The sequence below is a fragment of the Symphalangus syndactylus genome, chromosome 14 (assembly GCF_028878055.3).
Source record: "Symphalangus syndactylus isolate Jambi chromosome 14, NHGRI_mSymSyn1-v2.1_pri, whole genome shotgun sequence".
Lineage (NCBI taxonomy): Eukaryota > Metazoa > Chordata > Mammalia > Primates > Hylobatidae > Symphalangus > Symphalangus syndactylus.
Window position 1 is genome coordinate 36,202,219 of NC_072436.2, and position 22,293 is coordinate 36,224,511.

Below are 22,293 nucleotides of genomic sequence, written 5' to 3' on the forward strand. Positions count from 1 at the left end.
GCGTCCTGCCAGGACTCATACGAGAAGCAGGGATTCCTAAACTCGGGACAGGAGTTCAGATGCCAGGGGCAAGTGTATCCCTGAATAGTTTATGATTCATTTGAGCCTTTTGTGCCGACATAAACGATATCCTTCTTCTCTTAAAGACAAACTTCTCTATATTGCTTAGGCTGGACTCAAACTCCTGGGCTCAGGGGATCCTCCCGCCTCAACATCCCCAGTAGCTAGGACTATAGGCGCAGGCCACTGCACCCGGCACATGTTATTCTGAGCATTTACCTGTGCCAGGTGCTGTGCAGCAGTGATTCTCAGCGCAGCAGCACATTGGAATTACCTGGGGAACTTGGATGATTTGGAATGTCCAGGCCGGGCCTGGTGGTAGGTCCCAGCCATCAGGACTATTTTTTTTTTTTTTTTTTTTTAAAGAGACAGGGTCTCACTATGTTGCCCAGGCTGGTATTAAACTTTTGACCCCAAGTGATGCTCCCACCTTGACCTCCTAAAGTGCTGGGATTACAGGTGCAAGCCACCATGTGCAGCCCGGACTTTATAAGGTTCCAGGTGATTCCAATGTGTAATCAAGGTTAATAACCACAGCTTCTAGAGGATAGTGCATTTAATAATCACCTCTATATTGGGTAGGTGATGTTATTCCGAATTTATACATGGGAAACCAAGCCTGAGAAAGCATTCCTGCCTTGCTTTATGTCACCCAGTAAGTGAGGCATTCCCATTGCCCAACCCCTTCCCCTGACTGCAGTGACTGCTGTTGCCTGCCTGGTTGGAGAGGTGGAGCAAGCCTCTTCCTTAGCCCCGGCACTCCCCGGCCACACCAACCCACCACAGGCCGTCCAAACTCCACGGTCTCAGGGCCTTGCCCACAGGTTTCTCTGCCTAGGTTGGTGTTACCTCACTTCTCACTTGGACAGTTTCCACTCACTGCCCCCAGCCTAAGTGAGGCCTCCTCTTCTTTTTCCTTTGTGATACTAAAACAGTATGTGATTATATATGTATTAACATGAATTAATCCCAGCACTTTGCAGGGCCGAGGAAGGTAGATCACCTAAGGTCAGGAGTTCGAGACCAGCCTGGCCAACGAGGTGAAACGCCGTCTGTACTAAAAATACAAAAATTAGTCGGGTGTGGTGGCAGGCTCCTGTAATCTCAGCTATTTGGGAGGCTGAGGCAGGAGAATCGCTTGAACCTGGGATGCAGAGGTTGCAGTGCACCACTGCACTCCAGCCTGGGCAACAAGAGCGAAACTCTGTCTCAAAAAAAAAGAAAAAAAGATTTCAGGAGTGGGGTGGCACAAATAGGCAAAATGTTTGCTAAGGCTCCTTGTGGGACAGTGATGAAAGAAATACCAACAAACACTGATGTAACTAAAGGCTATCCTAGGATCAAAAGGCAGTCTACTAAAAGCCCATTAGCATTTGCTACCACTTATCTGTGGAAATTACGATTTTTTTTGGTTCTCTGCAATCAAAACAAAATTCAAAAATAAAATACTAGCTGATGTGGCCGATACAAGACAACTCTCAATCGTCACTATGCCTTTTAGGATGCAGCAGAACACCTTTGTTCTTCTTATGGATTCATCTGATTTTTGTGTTGGAGATTTGCATGAGATTTTGCTCGTTACCGAAAATGGTTCCTCTGCTGAGTTTGAGCAGCCTCCTGGTTGTGCAGAGTGGCCATGGTTGGGCACAGCTGGCCAGTTGGCAGGTGCAAAGCAGGGTTCTAGAAGAGAGTCTGCCTGTGGTCTCATAGAGGTAACTTACTTCAGTGAGCAGTGCTAGGTGCCTGAGTGAGGAAGTAGAGGTGGCAGAGGAGGGGTCCAGTGGGCTGTCTGGGCCATGTGGGGCTGTCTGCAGGACTCCTCAGAAAGGTTCAGGATTCACGTTCAGTGCAAGGAAAGACAAAGACCTTTATTGCTACAAAGTCAGGTGGGAGACTGAAGTCCTCAGGTGGTCTACAGGCTTGAAAACCAAATCAAGTTGACCAACAACCTTCAGTTACAGTCATGTGGTATTGCTGCAACTTCTGAATTTCCCATTTGGGGTTTTATTAGCTTTTAGTGAAAGGCGACATTGTGAAGAAACCCGGATTAGAATTCAGCTTATAAAACAGCTGAGTGAGAAAGTGGGATAGGGGAGCCAGGGAACTATGTAGAAAATCATTGAGCAATTACTCAACACAGTTAGAGCCCGAACACCACCATCTCATGTGCACTCCTTGAGCTGGCAAGTAGGGAAGGGGGTGCGGAGCTGGAGCTCAGGGAGAGGTGTCTGTGGCTTCCTCACTTCTGATCTCAGAGGTGTGGAGGGTCCTCTGTTCTGAGCATTTTCCACCGGCAGGGGCTGGTTTCAGGCCCAGAGAGACTCCCAAAGCTAAACAAATGAGCAGCCCTCACTGGCCATGACTTTGCCATTTAGAAGTGGCCTTGGGGCTCCAGAATGAATGGGGAGCCTAATGCAGACCCAACTGACAGACTTCAGCAGCTTTGGGGAAAGTAATAAAAATGAGCCCAGGAGTTTGAGACAAGCCTGGGCAACAAAGTGAGATCCCGTCTCTACAAAAAATTAGCTGAGTGTGGTGGCACACGCCTGTGGTCCTAGCTACCCTGGAGGCTGACACAGGAAGATCGCATGAGCCCAAGAGGTTGAGGCTGCAGTAAGCTCTGTTTGTGACACTACACTTCAGCCTGGGTGACAGAATGAGACCCTTTCTCCAAAATAAAAAGAAAAATGAAAATGAGACCAGTAGTGATCTAGATAAGTGAGCACTTTGGGATGGCTTCCCAGAGATAAGTAGGTGATGTAAACCTCATCTTCCCAGCCCTGTAGAGAAAAAAGGTTTTTTGTGGGGGGTAGGAGGAGGTAGGGAGGAGGCTCCATTTCATCAAATCTGAAGGTGGACTTGAGAGTTTATAGTTTTCCCAGACTATGAGGCTCCACCCAGGCTTTCTGTCTCTGCCAGTGCCAAGATGCTGCTTATCCTACCACCTGTGCTGAGCGGGTAGTGTCCGTGATGGTTCAGGCTGGAGTAACTGGAAAAAGAACTCAGTTAGGTTCCCAAGGAAGAAACTGTAATTCAATCCCTGCCCAGCTCACAATGGTGATCTCAGTATGTGTCTTAGCCATTTTGCATTTAAGATTCTCTGTCTATAAAATGGCAATCTGCTGATCTTAAAAAAAATGTGGAAGAGACAATAAAATAAAATCCCAGTTCTACTGAGTTCTAACAGCCAGAAACCGTGAGCCATTTAAAATTTTGTTTGTCTCATGTTTATGAGAAAGAATAAAATAACAGATATCTAAACCAACACCAGGGACTCTTTTAAAAGCTCAAATTCTAAGGCAGTGGTTCTCAACTCTGGCTGCACATTAGAATCAACTGGGGAGCTTTTGAAAAACACCAGTCCCCAAACTCCACCCCAGACCAATTAAATCATAATCTCTAGGAAGGAGGTCCAAGCATCTGTATGTTTTTAAAAGCTCCCCAAGTGATTCTAATGGGCTGCCAGGGTTGGGAGTCATTGTTGGGGTATGCCAGTTGAATATAAAGATTCAGATTTATTTCCAGAAATATTATACAAGATAATTTTTTTATTTCTCTAATAGCTGAAAAATATATCTTATTTATTTTATTGAGATATAAATCACATACCATGAAATTCATCCTCTTATTAAAGTATGCAATTCAGTGGCTTTAGTATACTCACAGAGTTGTGCATCATTACCACTCTCTAATTCCAGAAAAAACCCTTAGCTGTTAGCAGTCACTCTCCTTTATCTCCTGACAACCACTCCTCTACTTTCTGTCTCCGTGGAGTTGCCCATTCTAGGCATTTCGTCAAATGGAGTCATACAACATGTGGCCTTTTCTGTCTGGCTTTTTTCACTTAGTCTAATGCTTTCAGGGTTCACCTATGTTGTAGCATGTATCTGTACTTCATTCCATTTTATTTCGGGATAATATCCCATCGTGTGGATATCCCGCATTTTGTTTGTCTGTTTATCCATTGGTGGACGTTGGGGTTGTTTCCACTTTTTGGCTATTGTGGACAGTGCTGCTGTGAGCATTCATGTACAGGTTTTTGTAAGGACATATGGTTTCAGTTATATTGGGTATACAGTTGACCTTTGAACTATGCAGGGGTTAGGACGCCAACCCCTCATGCAGTCGAAAATCCATGTATAACTTTTGGCTCCACAAAACTTAACTACTAATAGCCTACTGTCGATTAACAACTTATTTTGTAGGCTATATGTATTATATACTGTATTCTTACAATAAAGTAAGCTAAAGAAAAGGAAATGTTATTATGAAAACCATAAGGAAGAGAAAATACTGTATTAATACCATAAATTTACATTATCTGTCTACAAGAGGAATTGTCTGTCTGAAATGACAGGCAACTACACAGCTGCAGACCTCAATTTCTGGTACATATCAAGCAATTCAACTTTCTCCTGTAATGTCATGACTCTTCTCTTTTCTTGGGAGCACTTTCAGCATCACTAGTGGCACTTCATATGGGGCTCATGGTATTATTCAGGGTTTATGGTATTGCACTAAACACGATGAAAACTTCATGAGAACTGCAAGAGATCACTTTTTACTGGAATAAGCAGTTTACTGGAGAGATGAGCAGCTCACATAGAGGTCGCTAGCATCTAGCTGTTGGATACCTGCGACACTTGAGTTCACGGCAATAGCAACAGGAGGTGGCTATGAAATTATTACAGTAGTGGCCAGGCGCAGTGGCTCACGCCTGTAATCCTAGCATTTTGGGAGGCCAAGGCGGGTGGATTACCTGAGGTCGGGAGTTCAAGTCCAGCCTGGCCAACGTGGTGAAACCCCGTCTCTACTAAAAAATACAAAAAATTAGCTGGTGCAGTGGTGTGCCCCTGTAATTCCAGCTACTCGGGAGGCTGAGTCACAAGAATTCGCTTGAACCTGGGAGGCAGAGGTTGCAGTGAGCCGAGATCACACCACTGACTCTAGCCTGGGCTACAGAGAGAGACTTCGTCTCAAAAAAGCAAAAACAAAAACAAAAAAATTATTACAGTCATACAGTATGTACTGTATTTAATTTTATGCAGTGATTATATTGCATCTTTGTTTACATTTCTCTTGACTATGAATGGTGCCATATACAGTCTGTGTGTGCAAAAGTTTTGATAAATTTTAATGTTTTATGATAGATTTATGGATATTTGTGGTAGTAAATGATAAAATAGACTAGTATCTACGTAATTTGATGCATTCATGATATACCTTTTTCTTAATTTTTTCAGCATTTCTAGGCTACATAGTTTACAAGTTTTTCCAAATTGTCACAAATCTCCAAAAAATGTTCCAATATATTTATTGAAATAAATTCACATATAAGTGGATCTACAGAGTTCAAACCTGTTTTGTTCAAGGGTCAACTGTATATCTAGGAGTGGAATTGCTGGGTTGCACGGTCACTTTATGTTTAACCATTTGAGGAGCTGCCAGCCTGTTTTCCAAAATGGCTACACCATTTTACATTGCCACCAGCAGTGTATGAGGGTTCCGGTTTCTCTGCATCCTCATCAACACTTGGCATTATTTTCTGTCCTTTTGACTATAGCTATCCTAATGCATGTGAAGTGGTATGTCATTGTAGTTTGGTTTACCTTTTCCTGATGGCTAATGATATTGGGTACCCTTTGATGTATTTATTGGCCATTGTTAAGTCTTCTCTAGAGAAATGTCTATTCAAGTCTTTTGACTTTTTATTTTATTTATTTATTTATTTATTTATTTAATTTTATTTTTTTGAGATGGAGTCTCACTGTCACCCAGGCTGAAGTGCAGTGGTGCGATCTCAGCTCACTGTAACCTCCACCTCGCAAATTCAAGTGATTCTCCTGCCTTAGCCTCCCGAGTAGCTGAGACTACAGGCACATGTCACCACGCCCAGTTAATGTTTTGTATTTTTAGTAGAGATGGGGTTTCACCATGTTGGCCAGGCTGGTCTCTAATCCTGACCTCAAGTGATCCGCCCGCCTTGGCCCCCGCAAAGTGCTGGGATTACAGGCATGAGCCACCATGCCCGGGCTCTTTTGACCTTTTAAAATTGAGTTATTTGTCTTTTTATTGTTGAGTTGCAAGAGCCCTTTCTTTATGTATTCTGAGTACTAGATCCTTATTAAATACATTATTTGCAAATATTTTCTCTCATTCTGTGGGTTGTCTTTTCACTTTCTTCGTAGTATTCTTTGAAGCACAAAAGTTTTTAATTTTGATGAAGTCTAATTTAGCTATATTTTCTGTTATCATTTGTTCTTTAGGTGTCATGTCTAAGCAACCACTGCCTAGTCCTAGGTCATAAAAAATATGTCTTTAATTTATTCTAAGATATTTATAATTTCAGTTCTTAGAGGTCTTTGATCAATTTTGAGTTAATTTTTACATACAGTGTGAGGTAGATTTTATCACTCCAAAAAGGTAGGAGTACAGCTTCATTCTGTGCAAGGTAAGTTGATCATATTAGAATATTAGAGCAGGCCACGGGGCTTGGGAGCTCTAGTCCCTTATTGTAATGGTGAGGCACGTAAGGTACTGTGAGGTTCAACTGAGAGATAAACACTGACTCTAAAGGCCTATTTGAACCTAAAGTACCTCCTAACTATTTTTCTTTTTTTTTGAGACGGAGTCTAGCTGTTTCACCCAGGCTGAAGTGCAGTGGTGCCATCTAGGCTCACTGCAAGCTCCACCTCCCAGGTTCACGCCATTCTCCTGCCTCAGCCTCCCGAGTAGCTGGGACTACAGGCGCCTGCCACCACGCCCGGCTAATTTTTTGTATTTTTTTAGTAGAGACGGGGTTTCACCATGTTAGCCAGGATGGTCTCGATCTCCTGACCTTGTGATCCGCCCGCCTTGGCCTCTCAAAGCGCTGGGATTACAGGCGTGAGCCACCGCGCCCGGCCAGTACGTCCTAACTCTTGTGAAAGGTTAAAGTGTATTCTCCATAGTTTCTCTGTTCAGTCAATTTTAATAGCATTTTTAACATTGGGAAGCTGTAACTTATTTCTGAGGTATTATGTGTATCTTAACATCAGAACATGACCAGAACATTGCATGGCTCTGTCACAGGTGAGTTGCCAAACTCACTGTCGTATTTTTAAAGATCTTAATTCTTTGGTAGATAACCAAGATTAGTTGAAATGCATGTTCAGATTATGGATACATCAGACTCAGCTAAATGGAAAATGTATACCATAGAAGAAAATATATTCCAGCCAGGCATGGTGGCTCACGCCTGTAATTCCAGCACTTCGAGAGGCCAAGGTGGAAGGATCACTTGAGGCCAGGAGTTCAAGACTAGCCTGAGCAACATAGCAAGACCCTGTCTCTACAAAAAAAATTTAAAAATTAGCCAGGCGTGGTGGTGTGTGCCTGTAGTCACAGCTACTCAGGAGGCTGAGGTAGGAGGATCACTTGAGCCCAGGAGGTTGAGGCTGCAGTGAGCCATGTTCACACCACTGCACTCCAGCCTGGGTGACAGAGTGAGACCCTATCTCAAAAAAAGAAAAAAAAAAAACAAAGGAAAGAAAGAAAGAAAAGGAAGGAAGGGAAGAAGGGAAGAAAATAAATTCTAAATAGATTAAAAAGAAGTTTAAAAAATTATAAGATACCTTTAAGAGTTTTGAAAATGATGTTGAAGCATCCTATAAAAGCCACAGCAAGTGATAATGATGTGATAATAGACCAAAAGAACGCAAGGGAAATCTCCTAAACAGACTCAAACTATAGAGGGAGGGGCGGTTTGGAAGGGGGAGTTAGATCCCTACCTCATGCCACACTCAAATATATCAACTGAATGAAAGATTTATTTCATTATTCTTTTTATATTTAATAAAGAGGTGCTTGCTAATGGAAGTAAAAAATTCAAGCAGTACAAGTAAAATGAAATTCTTCCTTGACTTACTTTTCCCCTCTCTGCCTAGCTCCACTTCACCCACTGCTATTTGGTGTGTGTTCTTCCTGGCTGGTTTGAATATATACATATACAACTACTATGTATTATTTTGTGGATTTTTTAACACAAAGAGGATTCTGTTTTTTCTATTTGATAACTTGCTTCCCCCCCCCCCCCCCCACTTAGTAGGGTATCTCAGAGACCTTCCGAGATCAGTACATATGGGCTTACCTCATTCTAATTAGCCACTGTGTTGTATTCCATAGCAGAGATGTACCTCGTAAGCATTCCCGTGTTGGTAGGCATGTTAAGAAGAAAAAAAGAACATACTTGAACACACCTTTGTATGCCCAAACTAGTCTTTCTCCAGCATAGATTGCTAATAGTAGATTTACTGGGTCTGATGGTATTTGTGCATTTTATTTTATTTTATTTTATTTTGTAGGGGCAGGGTCTCACTATGTTGCCCAGGCTGGACTTGAACTCCTGGGCTTAAGCAAACCTCCCACTTCAGCCTACCAAGTAGTTGGAACTGTAGGCACGTGCACCACGCCCAGCTAGCATTTTAAATTTTAATAAATTCTGCCAAAATACCATCCAAAAAAAGGCTTTGTGAAATTACACTTTAATGAATAGTATGGGAGTGATAACCTTGCCAAATTTTTAAAAATTTAAATTAATCCAATGGGCAGAAATTATACCTCATTAAAATTTTTTTTTAATAAGCAGAGAAAATACTTGTAGAAGGTATTACTTAGTTTTGTTTTGTTTTGTTTCTTTAGTCTATACACAGAAAACTACCTGGGGCTCTCTTTGACAGCACATAAACTAAAATTGGAACACTACAGAGAAGAGTAGCATGGCTCCTATGCAAGAATGATGCACACATTTGTGAAGCGTTTCATATTTTAAACAACATATTTAGAGATATAAAAGGGAAAACTACCTGGAAGTGGAATGAGATTAGGAGAATTAGGAGGATTAGTTAGAATTTTTTCTAGTTAGAATTTTTATTTTCTAAATTGAAATTCTAGTTTCAAGTTGTTTTAAAATCATACAATTTTAGTTTCAAGTTGTTTTAAAATAATAAATGTATATTGCTTTTGGAACTTGAAAAAGAATAAAGATATTTTTTAAAAGAAAAATAAAGCCCTTTTGCAGCATAATTTACGTTGCATTTTTCTCTCTCAGTGCTGAGCAGGCCTAGAGTTGAAGGTGGTGAGTGAACTGTATATTAAAAGCCTTTGTCTTCCGGCTGTAGCAATACCATACTTCTGTATGGCCAATTGTCAACTAAAGCCTGTATCTTGAAATGATGGACTCATGTGCAGATAGATTGTTGTATGCATCTGCACTCCCGGCCTGTTCATAGAAGACTTCCGGGGCAGCAAGCAGAAATGCTTGTCAGCTCACATTCTTTTTTTTTTTTTAATACAGAGTCTCACTCTGTTACCAAGGCTGGAGTACAGTGGTGTAATCTTGGCTCGCTGCAGCCTCTGCCTCCCAGGTTCAAGCGATCCTCCTACCTCAGCCTTCCAAGTAGCTTGGATTACAAGCCTGCTAATTTTTGTATTTTTTTTTAGTAGAGAAGGGGTTTCACCATGTAGGCCAGGCTGGTTTTGAACTCCTGACCTCAAGTGATCTAACTGCCTTGGCCTCCCAAAGTGTTGGGATTACAGGCGTGAGCCACTGCACCCAGCCTCCATATTCTTTATTCTAGTTGCTCAAGCAGTTTTCTCCACTCCTGTGGACATGATGGAAAAATTGAATGTTACCACTTTAGTTGGATCCTGGAGATGGATAATTCATTGATAAGGACTGCCATCCACTTGGATGCTTTCTTCAGAGTCCTGTCACCAAGAACAGATTGGCAGTCCACTCTGTAATTCACAGCATACCTTTATTACTGACAAAGTTCCAAGTGAAGGTACCTGTTAGCTGGGGCTATTAACTCCCTCTTGTTGGGCTCCTGTACCCTGTCTGCAGGGGCTAGGGCCAGTGGCCATGATGAGAAATGAGCACACGTGGCTCCAGAACAGAGCCTGTGATTTGCCCATTGGTACTGAGTCCACCTTGGTGGGAAATCAGTGGCAATTCTTCCACCCACACACCACTGACCTTGCCCTGTTGGTGGCCATCTTGTGTGTTGGCTCTTGACCAGAGATGCTCTGCAGTCACTCTGTGGGGCTGTTTGACCACAAAATGTGTCACGGGGTTAGTGGTTTTATGCCAAGGTAAGATTCTGATAGAAGGCAGTTAAAGTGATAGTGTAAAAGCTACATGAACAATCATGTTTCTTCTTGAATACAAAACAGTAATCTCTGCCACTAATTGATTGACTGCCAAGTCCCAGGCTCCGGGATGGGTACTCTTTGTAAGTCATGATTTCATTTAATTTTCCAAAAAGTCCATCCCACCACCTGTAATCTCACAGCTAGCATGTGGCTGACACTATATTGAGAGTGGGGTTTGTGCTAATCCAGACTCAGCAAAATCTTGACTAACTGGGACCCTTTCATCTCATCCAATGTATTTTAGGGATCTCCTGTGGGCCAGGCACTGATCTTAGTGCTGGAAGTCCAGAGATAATGCCTCCCTTCAAAGAGTTTCTAGTTAAATAAAGAGAGCCTCATTTAATCAAAAGTGTTGCACGTACTATAATTTTAGGAGAAAATTAATCCCAGGAAACAAACGTCTTAGGAGATATTTTACTCTAGGAAAAAAAGACAATCCAATCTTTTAAGGATTTGTTTTTAGGACAATACGCATTAAATCATTCTCCTGAATGTGAATGTTGACACCACTCTCTGGTCAGAAATGTCATTCAGAACAACAGTGTAAAGGGGCTTGCGTGGTATTTTGTCGCCCAAAATGTTTTAGCTATGTTTACTCCTCATACCAAGATTTTTCTCAGACACTCAAGATGCATCTTCACTGATGCAGAACAAATAGGAATTTAAACCCACATTTTCATAATTGATTTTAGTATTCTTTTATAACCAGTGTAGGGACAAACATTTTAAGTTTGCTCATCCCTTCTATAAATCTTGTAAATAAAGTTAATAGTTGCATGTCACTGATGAATTCACTTCCAAGTTACCGCCTGCGACCTACCATGCACACAAAGTAGTGGTTGCTGGCAGGTGTGGTCTGACCCTTGTTGTCTTTCACACCACTTTGTCCCTCAGTCACAACCACCAAGCTCCGCCCACTGCACCTGCCCACGTCCTGTGTGCTCTGCACATCCCTGATTCCCTAATCACACAGGTTCCTCCTTTTTTCTTTCTCGTAGCACCCTTGGGCACTTATCCGAGACATAGCTTTGTATTATTTTGTACACACAGCTGCCGGCTAGCTATCCCTCCAAGAGCAAACACTGTGTCTCTTCTCTTCACCCATTTATAAAACGGTCATCATGGTGCCTCACTCATCATTAGCTTTTACTAAAGGGTGGGTAGATGGAACGTGAAAGGGTAGGTGGGTGGATGGATGGACAGATGGAATAGTTCTTTCACCGAACAGAGATGGCCCCTAACTTATGATGGTTTGACTGAACAATTTTTTGATTTCATGGTGGTGCAAAAGTGTACACGTTCAGTAGAAACCATACTTCAGTGCCGTATTCAACAGATTACATGAGATATTCAACACTATTATTAAAAAGGCTTTGTGTTAGGTGTTTTTGCCCAACTGTAGGCTAATGTAGGTATTCTGAGTGTAAGGTAGGCTAGGCTAAGCAATGATCTTCAGTAGGTTAGGTCTATTAAATGCATTTTTTTTTTTTTTTTTTTTTTTTTTTGGAGACAGAGTCTTGCTCTGTCGCCCAGGCTGGAGTTCAGTGGCTCAATCTTGGCTCACTGCAAGCTCCGCCTCCCAGGTTCACGCCATTCTCCTGCCTCAGCCTCCTGAGTAGCTGGGATTACAGACACCCACCACCACACATAGCTAATTTTTTGTATTTTTAGTAGAGACAGGGTTTCACCATGTTAGCCAGGATGGTCTCGATCTCCTGACCTTGTGATCCACCCGCCTCGGCCTCCCAAAGTGCTGGGATTACAGGTGTGAGCCACCGCGCCTAGCCTATTAAATGCATTTTTGACTTAGTATATTTTCAGCCTACAATGGGTTTATCAGGATGTAACCCCGTTGTAAGTGGAGGAACATCTGTACTTGAGTATGGGGTACTTTCTAGTACTGGCCTGTTGCAGTGAATCAGATGTCACCTCTCAAGTCACCTTCCGGCAGGGGAGAGAGACGTACACATACAGCATGTCAGGTGGGGATGAGCACTACGAGCAAATAGAGCAAATAAAGCAGAGTAAGGCAGGTAGAGAGAAGAGGTGGGGATGTTGTTGTGCATGTGTGTCAGGAAGGGCCTCATGGAGAAGGTGATACTTGAGCAGAGACCTGAAGGAAGTGAAGGGATGAGCCATATCTGGTTCATGGCTAAATTCTCACCATTCCATGTTTTCAGAGTGAATTCTATCTGTGTGTCCATCTTGTCTCATGGTGCAGTTTTATTTTTGGCCACACATCTAAAGCTAAATGTTTAGTGGAAGAAGGCCTCTGGGAAGATGGGAATGGGAGCTGCCTCTTTTTGTGGAAGGGACAATTCCAGGGTGGGAAAAAGATATTTATGGGCCACATTTTTTATATCTTCAATTTACTTTTTATTATCTTGAGGAAGTAATAGATCATTGAAAATGTGAATTTTTTTACTTCTCCTCTTGAGAGACAATATGAAGTTAATAAGAACAAGATTACTTTACAAAACATTCTAGGCTTGGCAGGTTCAGCCTCATTTGTATGTCACTGATTTCTTTACATTTTTCTCTGCATCTGTTGTAGGATTTTACAGGAGTCATAGAATAACGGGGTCAAATATTTCCCTTAATCTGAAAGGCGCCACATTAAAACAGGGTGGTCTGGTTGTAAGCGTTTCCTCCAAGTGGGACAGACGAATGTTACATATCCAGTTCAGGTAGCAGGCAAGCTGTTTCCGATTGCCAGGAAGGCCCTTAGAACCAGCTGGCCTTCATAAGTTAGGCTAGAGAGCGAATAAGGCAGTGTATCTCTAAGCAGTAGCCCAAAGAGGAAAGTGATTGCTGTCTCCAGTGGAGGGATCACAAAGGTGTGGAGGCCTGAGTGACATGTTCACCTTCCTTTGCCTGCAACTGTGGACACAGTTATATGTGAGGCGGTGGCACTTGTCCTATTTGGGTACATGCATGAGATGGAAAGGCTTAGCTGACCATTCTGCAGCCCTTTCCGAACTAGGTGTTTCAGTGGCAGTGCCAGTACTTGCTGGGAATCCTGCTGCTTTTCCTGTGGTCTGCCCATTGCTTATGCTCTGAAAAGGCACTGTTTGAAACCTCAGTGTCCTAAGGAGCATCTTTGGTGAGACGAGAGATTGGGAAACTACACGGAGGATGCTCAGGAACTTCAAACCTGGAAAATGCCAGGGCGGTAATTCTCAGAGTGTGGTCCACAGACCCCTGCTTCAGAATCATCACAGGTGCTTGTCGAAATGCGGACTCCTGGGCCCATTCCAAGGCGCAGAAGGTGCAGCATTGGAATTGAGGGGCTGTCTCCCAGGGCTGACAGGCACATACACGCAGGCAATGGGGAGCAACACCTTTGCATAGAAACCCACTGAGGCAGCTATTGCATTTCCTGATTATGAGGTGATTTATTTCCTCTAAAAATATGTCCTATAGCCCCTTCCCAGGGAGTCTAATTTAGCAGATCTGGGGTGGTTCCAGACAGGGAAATCAGTTAGAATATTAATGAATTAGGAAACTGTTTTCATTTTTTAGCAGGGATCTCTGTTTGAGACATGGGTGTCTCTTGGTAAACTATAAGGCAATTGGATCTCCATATTCTTAGAATCCTGAAAAAGGGGAGAATTCAGAAGGGCCCCACCTAGGCTGTGCCTATGGCGAACTGGATATAGTCTTCACAGGTCAGTGTTGATTCAGCAGTATTTCTTGAGACCCAGCCCTGGGTGAGGCCCCATGGGGAACGCTCCCAGCCATGTTTCCATTAACTGGCTCCTTATAGTAACCCAGCTGTGCCTTTCCCCTTGCCTCCTCTGAGAGGCCTCACTCCTGCCTGGCCCCTTCCCCACACACATGGGCATCCCCATCTCCATTCTACCTTCTGCCCTGCTGGGGAGGCTGAGGGCCCAGCACAGTTATGGCCCCTGGCTGGAGCCCTGTAGTTTCTCCCCTTGGCAGGCATCTCCACTAGTGCCATGGGGTTGGTGCTAGGTAGACAAGTGTGAAGGGCTAGGAGAGGGGGACAGGGGTTTTGCATTGGCACAGTAGCCAAGACGACAAAAGTTGGAAAAGAACAGGTAAAACTATCACAGTTTGCAGATTTTCTACCTGGAAAACCCAAGAGAGTCAAGTGAAAACCCACCATAGCCAAGATTCGTCCAGGGGAGGAAGAAGTTTCACCAGGCCATTGAAGGAAGTTTCAGACAACAGTGTGGAGGGAGGGCTGGGTTCATCCAGGTTGTTCCTAGCCCTTTGTCCTTGTCTATTAGGGCCTCTTTCTTCCATGGGGAGTGGCAAGGGAATAGCGACTTAGTGTTCTAAATAATAACATGCTCATTTCTGGAGTAATTGCCATGTGCCAGGCATCATTCTAAACATGTATATCAACTAATTTAATCCTCACAACAGCCTTGTGAGGTGGTGATTTTGGTCAGCATCATCTCATTACCTCCACATACAGGGAGGGAAAATGAAGTGTGGAGAATCGAGGCAACCTGCCCAAGGGTCACATAGCTAACAAGTGGCAGAGCCCAGGAACCTGCATGAGGCACCACCCACACTGTACTGCCTCCCATCACACAGCAAGATGGGTCTATCTCCCAGAGGCACCTTGACTTCTGCACTCATAAAACAGGCCACACAGTAGGGATTCAGTACGCATTGTTGAATAGCTTTCATCTCTAGGGCAGTTTTCTGTCTTCAAGGCAAACAGTGGCCTGAGAGCTCTGAGAATTTAGGTATCCAGGGATCCAAGTGCCTTCTTATTTACTGAGAGATAGGCTGTGTCTCTGGTGAGATCCTGCCAAACATAAACTCCTCCTTATTAATAAATTTAGGAATTGTCTGGAACCACCAAGATGGAGACTATCAACAATATGTGCATCAGTTCTCTGAGCTGAAAGGTGTGTGCGCAGCACTGCCCCTGATGTCTGTGACTTTCGGTCAGAGACTTCACCTCTCTGATCTTTAGATCTTCACTGGTTTAAAAAGAAAGAGCTGGGTCAGTATTACCAACCTCAACAGGTCATTAGGAGGATTAAATGAGACAACACATGGGAAGGGTCTCATCCAGTGGTGGCTCGTAGTGGGGTCTCCATGAAGGTAAGTCTCTCCCTGTGCCTCCCAGGAAGGGCAACAGCTATGTGGGATTTCACAAAACATTGATGCATTATAGGACCTGCTCCCTGCCCTCACCTAGCTTATCATTTAGGCAAGAAGAGTTTCTGAAACCACAGACATAGAAATCATAATTCCAGGCCATAGCAGGGGAGACCCCACATGGTAGTGCCTGGTCTGGTCTTTAGAGCAGGCATGACCTATGCCCATGGGCCCACATCCCTTGTAGCTGTGATTTGGGGCAGGAACAGTGATTTTACAAAGTTAAAAAAAGTCATGTAAAAATCCAGACTTTCGGCCAGGAAAGCTCATGCCTGTAATCCCAGCATTTTGGGAGGCCGAGGCAGGTGGGTCACCTGAGGTCAGGAGTTCAAGACCAGCCTGGCCAACATGATGAAACCCCATCTCTAGTAAAAATACAAAAATCAGCCAGGTGTGGTGGTGCATGCCTGTAATCCCAGCTACTCGGGATGCTGAGGCAGGAGAATCGCTTAAACCCAGGAGGCAGAGCTTGCAGTGAGCTGAGATCACACCACTGCACTCCAGCCTAGGCGACAGAGCAAGACTCCATCTCAAAAAAAAAAAAAAAAAAAAAATTCAGATTTCTAGCCTGTCTCAAAAAATCAGGAGGTATGGCAAGAATGGGCTCAAATTCCTACACGGTAACAGTCAGCAGCCCCCAGATGGGCTGTGGCCACCCCTCCTGCATAGCTCTGTGGTGTGTCTGGGCTAAGAGTGGGGCTGGGTTCAAACCCTGGACCCACCACTTACCAGCTGGCATGACCTCAGGCAGGTTACCTGACCTCTTCTGTACGTCTGGACAGCGGCAGTACCTACGTCCTGATCTTGTTGTGGGGATTTGCTGAGCCTCGGTCTGTGTAAAAGGCCAGAAGCACCTGATAATTATTATTGTGGCTGCTGTTATTATCTTGACTCCTCTCTGCCCAAACCTGGGAAGCATTCATGTGCTTGCTCTGTGGGTCGGAAGAAGGAAAACTCATGGCAGCCTGGGGATTGATGGATTTTTTAGAGGAGTTGTCTTTTGAATTGGGCCTGAACTGCGAGAGGGAAGAGCCATGCTAGGCAGGGGGACAGCAAGAGTAAAAGCGCAGAGGTGGAAAGTGTGCACCGTGTCAAGTGGCTGTCAGCAGAGTCCTTTTATGACTGTTGAGGGGTTTTCTTTTGTTTCTGTGTGAGTTGCAAATGGGTTTGGGTCTTGGTGCACGTCAGTGTCTTGGACCCCTGAGGAAGGATGTCATCACCCCCAAGTTGGGCATGCACAGCCTTCTTCAGGACAGTGAGACGAACCCGCTGAGCAGGCTGTGGGCAAGGTCACTGTGGGGTCCAAACAGAGACATGGGGAGGGTCAGAGGACCCTTCTGTGTCATTACGGGATTGGGAAGTGGAATGGCCCTAAGATGTCCCCTGGGACTCGAACGTGACAAAACCTTGTCCCTCAGCAGAAGAGAATCTAGAAAATCTGTCTGGTGGAGTCCTGGAAGTGGGTGAGGTGTGGGGTGGGGTGAGAAGGGGTTGTGCAAGACTGGACTGGTGATCCAAGGGAGGCCCAGAAGACGCCTTGAAGGGAAGCACAAAGACGGGGAGGAGAAGCCTGCAGTTTCCCTGTGGCTGGGGGTGGGGGAGGGTTTGGGGGCCAGGTGCATGAATGGACCCCAGCTCCTTTTTGGGTGGGAGCAGCCATGACAAGGAGCTGTATTAAACTTCGAAATGCAGAACTCTAGAGTAGCCTGTGTCTACGCTGATTTTAAGTTCTGAATTTTCTAGTGGTCCTTATTGTAGGTAATGAGACATTCCTTACAAATCAGGAATATCCTATAATTCTATGGTTTCCACATCCCAATGACACCTCTCTGATTGTCTCACACTTAGAAGTAATACCCAAAAATAGCCTTTGAGGAATCCCATGCCCCGGTGTTTTATTTGGAAGGTAAGGTCACTGTATTTATGTATCAGCCATAAATATTTGAATGAGAGTGAAAATTCCTAAGGATTTGCCGTTTCCGGCTGATGGCACTAGATCTCTTGGAAGTGTCCCATGGCATAATATGCCAACACATTTAGAATTTTCAACAGTCATGGAAACAAACAGGTGCTTGGGGCAGCTAAAAATAACCACCCTGGGAAGTGAAACTGGCAGTGCCAAGGAGCTAAGGTGGGCAGTACTGCGCTTTCGGGCGAGGTCAAGACTGTGGAGGGAAGGCCAAGAAAAGAAAATTCTGCCCATGCCCCTCCTCCCAGCACCCAAGAGTGTGTTTTCTTTTCTCAGAATCTCTCTCTGATGTGCTAGCCTTTTTGTGTCATCTCGAATGAAACATCTCACAGCTCCAACCCACTGCCCCCGTATCTTGCACAATTTTCTGTCCAGATTTCTGAATTAAAGGCTGGATCCAGAGGATGTCGCACTGTGCATGGATGGGGGGCTTCCTCCCGCCCCAGTGGGATGCTCCTGCTGCCATTCTCACCCCGGAACACCCCTGTCTTAGCCACCTCCGGGGTGGTGAGAGGTGTGAGGAATGATCAGGGAGTGCCGTGCTCAGCAGCCTGAACCGTGTCAGGGAGCCCAGGCATTCCAGCCCGTGTCATCCTCCCCCTCCCGTGAAGAGCCACAGCCACATCCTCCATGCCCTGCTGCACTTCCTGAGGAGTGAAAGATGGTGGCTGTCAGCGTGTCAAGGATGACGGGTGGCAAGAGGGGTAAACACAGCTTGTTACTACCAGATTCGATTACCGGGTGATGCTCGAAGACAAATGGCCTGGGGCCTCTCTGCCCCTTGAGGGCAGGGGCAGTCTTCTTAGTCACCAGGAGCAGAGTCCCATGAGGAGGAGTTAGGGATGCTGTGGAACCGTCTCCCAAAGCCAGTGCCAGCCGATAGGACTAGTTGTGTTATCTCGAGTTTTCATTGTTGGTAGTTTTGAATTGGGAGCCTTGATTTGACCCTGAGAATAACCAAAACTGTACAAAAGACATGTGTATTCAAAACAAGACACAATAAGGCTCAAAAACAAAACTGTCTATGGTGATAAAGGTTAGAGTAGGAGTTACCTTGGGGGCAGAGGAATGTTGGCTGGGACAGGATATGCAAGAACCTCTAAAATGGTTCTGGAATGTTCTGTATCTTGATCTGGTGGTGGTGACACAAGTTTATACAGATGTATTAATTGAGCTGTACATTTAAGATGTGGGGAATCACTCTGAACCTATTCTGGTAGCAGGGGCTCCCCGAGTTTTAAAAAAGGTGTACGTTTTACTGTATATATGCTATATCTCAGTGAATAAGTAACAATAAAGAAAAATATGCATAAAGGTGGACTGTGAACAGAAACACCTTGGCAACATTTGAATAACCTAGCTTTTACCATATTTGGAGTTTGCTGTCCCCTGGTCCTAGGTGCTAAAAACCTGATTTGGTTCAGTCCAGACATTTTAAAACACCAGCCAGCTATGGAGAGTAAAATAGTGGCAAGTCTCTTCCTAGTTTGACCATCAAGAGAGTAATTTGGAAACTCCAGCCCTGTGCCCTGAAACCAGAGTCTGTCCATCCCTCTACAGTTAGATGAGATTCCTGGGGCATCAAGATCAAGCAGATCCAGCTTTGAATTGCTGTTCTGCCACTTTAACACTGGGACCTTCTGAAAAACAGTTGCCCTCTCTCAGGTTCCATTTCTTTGTGAATTGGGTGAACTCTTGAGTGTTCTTTAGCAAAAGAGTACCTGTAACGTGCTCCGCCCGTGGTGAGTCCGTAGCAGGTGATCAGTAAATGCTAAAGATGCTGATTGTTATTGTCGCCACTACCACGAAATTGTGCAGCGTTCAAGGGAACTCCAGGGAGCCACATACCCTCGACAGCGATGTACCTCTACAATGGCTTCAACAAACAGTTCCCACACGACACAACTTTTCCTACAGTTGGGTGGGCTCCAGGGTGCAGAGGCCCCCTCTGGCTTGGCAGGATGGCTTGGCTGGAGCCTTTGCTGGTTCTCAGAGCGGGAGCATGGTCGAATTGGCCAACAGTGTACCCACATTGAAGCAGCTGTGCCGAACATCTGGCTCTGATTATCTGGCTGGGAATGGCCGGGGGTGGGAGCACTGTGATTTATAGATTGCTCCTTTGGCTGTAAATCCCATCTGTAATTGTGACTTCTCTGTCCCTAATTGTTTGCAGAGAAGAGAGGAGCTCAGTGGCTTACAATCCCTGGCAGAGCCCAAGGCTGCTGGGGGGTGGGGGGGTGAGGTTTGTTGCTAGGACACGGCTGTCTTTGTTTTGGTCCCTGCTCAGCAGTGTTTTTAAGGCCCTGTATACATTTCTCTGTATTGTTAATGTAATTTGTTCAGGCAGTGAACAGCCAAGTTCAGCCGAAGGAATCCGATACTCATAACAGAAACACCAGAGGCCAGGTTTTTGTGGTCAAATTAGGGTTTTGAGGCCTCTGAAGAGAATGAAATGTTGGCGCTGGGCGGGGGACAATCACCCTTTCTCCTGTTGTGCTGATGCTGGCCTGGGTTCAGCTTCCTTGAGGAGCTTGGCTTTGGGGCACCAAGTCCACTGCATTCAGGGCTGTGTTAGGTGGGGAGCCCGGCTGCCCTTCTCCGAGAAAGGGAATGCAGATTTTTTTCAAAAGGGAAGAAAAGGCGCTAACAAAATAGGAGCAAGTTTGGGCCCTGCCTGCCCAGCTTTTCCTTCCCCGTGGCTCCGGGCAGCTTTTTTTCCCCCCCATCCCCCACCCTGCATTACTTGACTGGTGAGGAAATAATAGTTGGGCTCTGCTGAGAAGGTATGTGACTGTGCAAAATGGAATTTGCCCATTTCCGCTGCCCATGAAGACCCGACAGCCCACCTGCCATCTGGGAACCTCGTGCCCTGCTGTGCTTGGAGTTTTCGGAAACGATGGATTCCAAACAACTTCCAGTGAGTGGTTGGTGACATTAAGTTAACTCAGCTCATCTTACCCTTTTTATTTTGCCTCAGAAAGTAAAATAAGGTAGAAACAAACATACCAGCCCACAAACATTTCCATGCTTCCTTTTGCTTCTAGAATGCGTATGTTGGGAAATTAATCAGACCAACGTTAGCCCCTTCCTCCCGGCCCTGGAAGAATGCCTGGTGTGCATGCATCCCCCTCTCCAGTTAGCAATTACCGAACAACTTCTGTGGTTACCAAGGAGAGCGTGATAGGGTCCCAGCCCTCCAGAGCTTACAATGTAAGAGAACAAACAGGAACGTGAGTCTTTACAATACCTGCGATGAGCGCCAACAAAGTGGAATAAAACGTCACCTGAAATACGTGAGAAAGGGGCTTCTCAAGCTTGGAGAAGGAGGCAGAGGCTTTGGAGAGATGTTTGATCTGAGCCTTGCAGGAGAGAGTCCAAGCATGGGTTCTAGTACTACCTGGATGCAAGCCTTCCTCCCGCTATGTCCCAGCAAGGAAGAGTTGCCTTCTTAATGACCCCATTCATTGTCCCTAGAACGTGGTGATTTACCAGAAGTCTTCGGAGGCAAGCCATCTTCAATTCAGAAGGGGAATCCCACATGTGTGTTGAATATGAGGCATTGTTTAAGACACCTCCTGCCCTCACCACTTTGGCAAACTGACAACGTCAGCTTGAAACAAGTGTATGCATTATGGCCATTTTCATTCCACAACAAATGTTTGTAAGTGGCCACCTAAGCCTGTGAACTTCCTAACTTTGATAATTACAAACACGAGGTAGATAAGATTGAAGCAAACCTGGCAAGTTATACTGACTTGCAGCTGAAGCACTCAGAGAAACAGAACAATTTGTTCACAGAAAAAGGAAATCAAGGTGTTCTACACTCTTAATTTCCAAGATCTTTGTTTAAAGTGAATGAGTTCAAAGGAGGGAAGACACATTCTGCTCACGTTTGATGTCACTCACTACTCATGTCTCAGTATAGGAGTGTCACAGCCTGTGTCCCAGCTTCTTCCCATGGGCACTGTGCTCTTCAGCCATACAGACTCGGACGTTCCACTGCCAACCGGTATCCTCACCAATGATCCCAAGGTGCTGTTGAGGCACTTTTCTTTTTGAGAGTTTACTGACACCCTACCCACCACTGAGTAGCATGTTCCTTGCCCATGATTCCCTTCTGTACTCCCTCCCCCAATACCCTGTACAGGCCAAGTATCCCTTATCCAAAATGCTTGGGGCCAGAAGTGTTTCGCAGTTTTGGAACTCTTATTGGATTTGGGAATATTTGCATTATACTGACCATCTGAGCATCTGTAATTGGAAAATCTGACATGCCCCAGTCAGTATCTCATTTGAGTGTCATGTTGGCACTCAAGAAATTTCAGATTTTTGAGCATTTTGGATTTTGGATTTTGGGGTTAGGGATGCTCAACTTGTACTAGTATTAAATTAGGTCTAAACAGTTTTTATCAAAATATTTTTTTTCTTTTTTGTCTCCTTCACTAGACCATGGAATTCCTTGGGATCAAAAATCATGTCCTCTTCTCCCATACCTAGAAGAATGCCTGAGAGGTGTTCACTATGTATTTATAGGGTGAAATTTTCCTATATGTGTCTTATATCCCTTAAGAAATTGGTTTTCCAGACAATAAATGCTCCCTTTTCAAAGCACTATAATTAACTCTAGCTGTTTTTGATTAAAAATGTTCTAAAATGCATTCCACACTTTTCTAACTTTACTTATTTTATTTATTTGTTTATTTGTTTATTTTGAGACAAGATTTTGCTCTGTCACCCAGGCTGGAGTGCAGTGGCACGATCTTGGCTCGCTGCAGTTCCGCCTCCTGGGGTCAAGCAATCCTTCTGCCTCAGCCTCCCAAATAACTGGGACTATAAGCATGCCACCATGCCTGGTTAATTTTTGTATTTTTTGAAGAGATGGGGTTTCACCATGTTGCCCAGGTTGGTCTTGAACTCCTGGATTCAAGGGA

General features: G+C 44.6%; 1 protein-coding gene, 1 long non-coding RNA gene and 1 other non-coding gene across 4 annotated transcripts in view; all 3 read left to right on the forward strand.

The window, feature by feature from the left end:
* TCF7L1 (transcription factor 7 like 1) overlaps positions 1-22,293 on the forward strand; it is a 177,973-nt gene that overhangs the window by 63,475 nt on the left and 92,205 nt on the right. The gene's annotated exons all lie outside the window — the stretch shown is intronic.
* On the forward strand, positions 8,762-8,868 carry LOC129463272 (U6 spliceosomal RNA). Its single transcript, XR_008651077.1, has one exon. It is a non-coding gene; the product is annotated as a U6 spliceosomal RNA (small nuclear RNA).
* Positions 17,485-21,979, forward strand: LOC129461827 (uncharacterized). Its single transcript, XR_008650699.1, has 3 exons — positions 17,485-17,524; positions 20,837-21,023; positions 21,809-21,979. It is a non-coding gene; the product is annotated as an uncharacterized lncRNA (long non-coding RNA).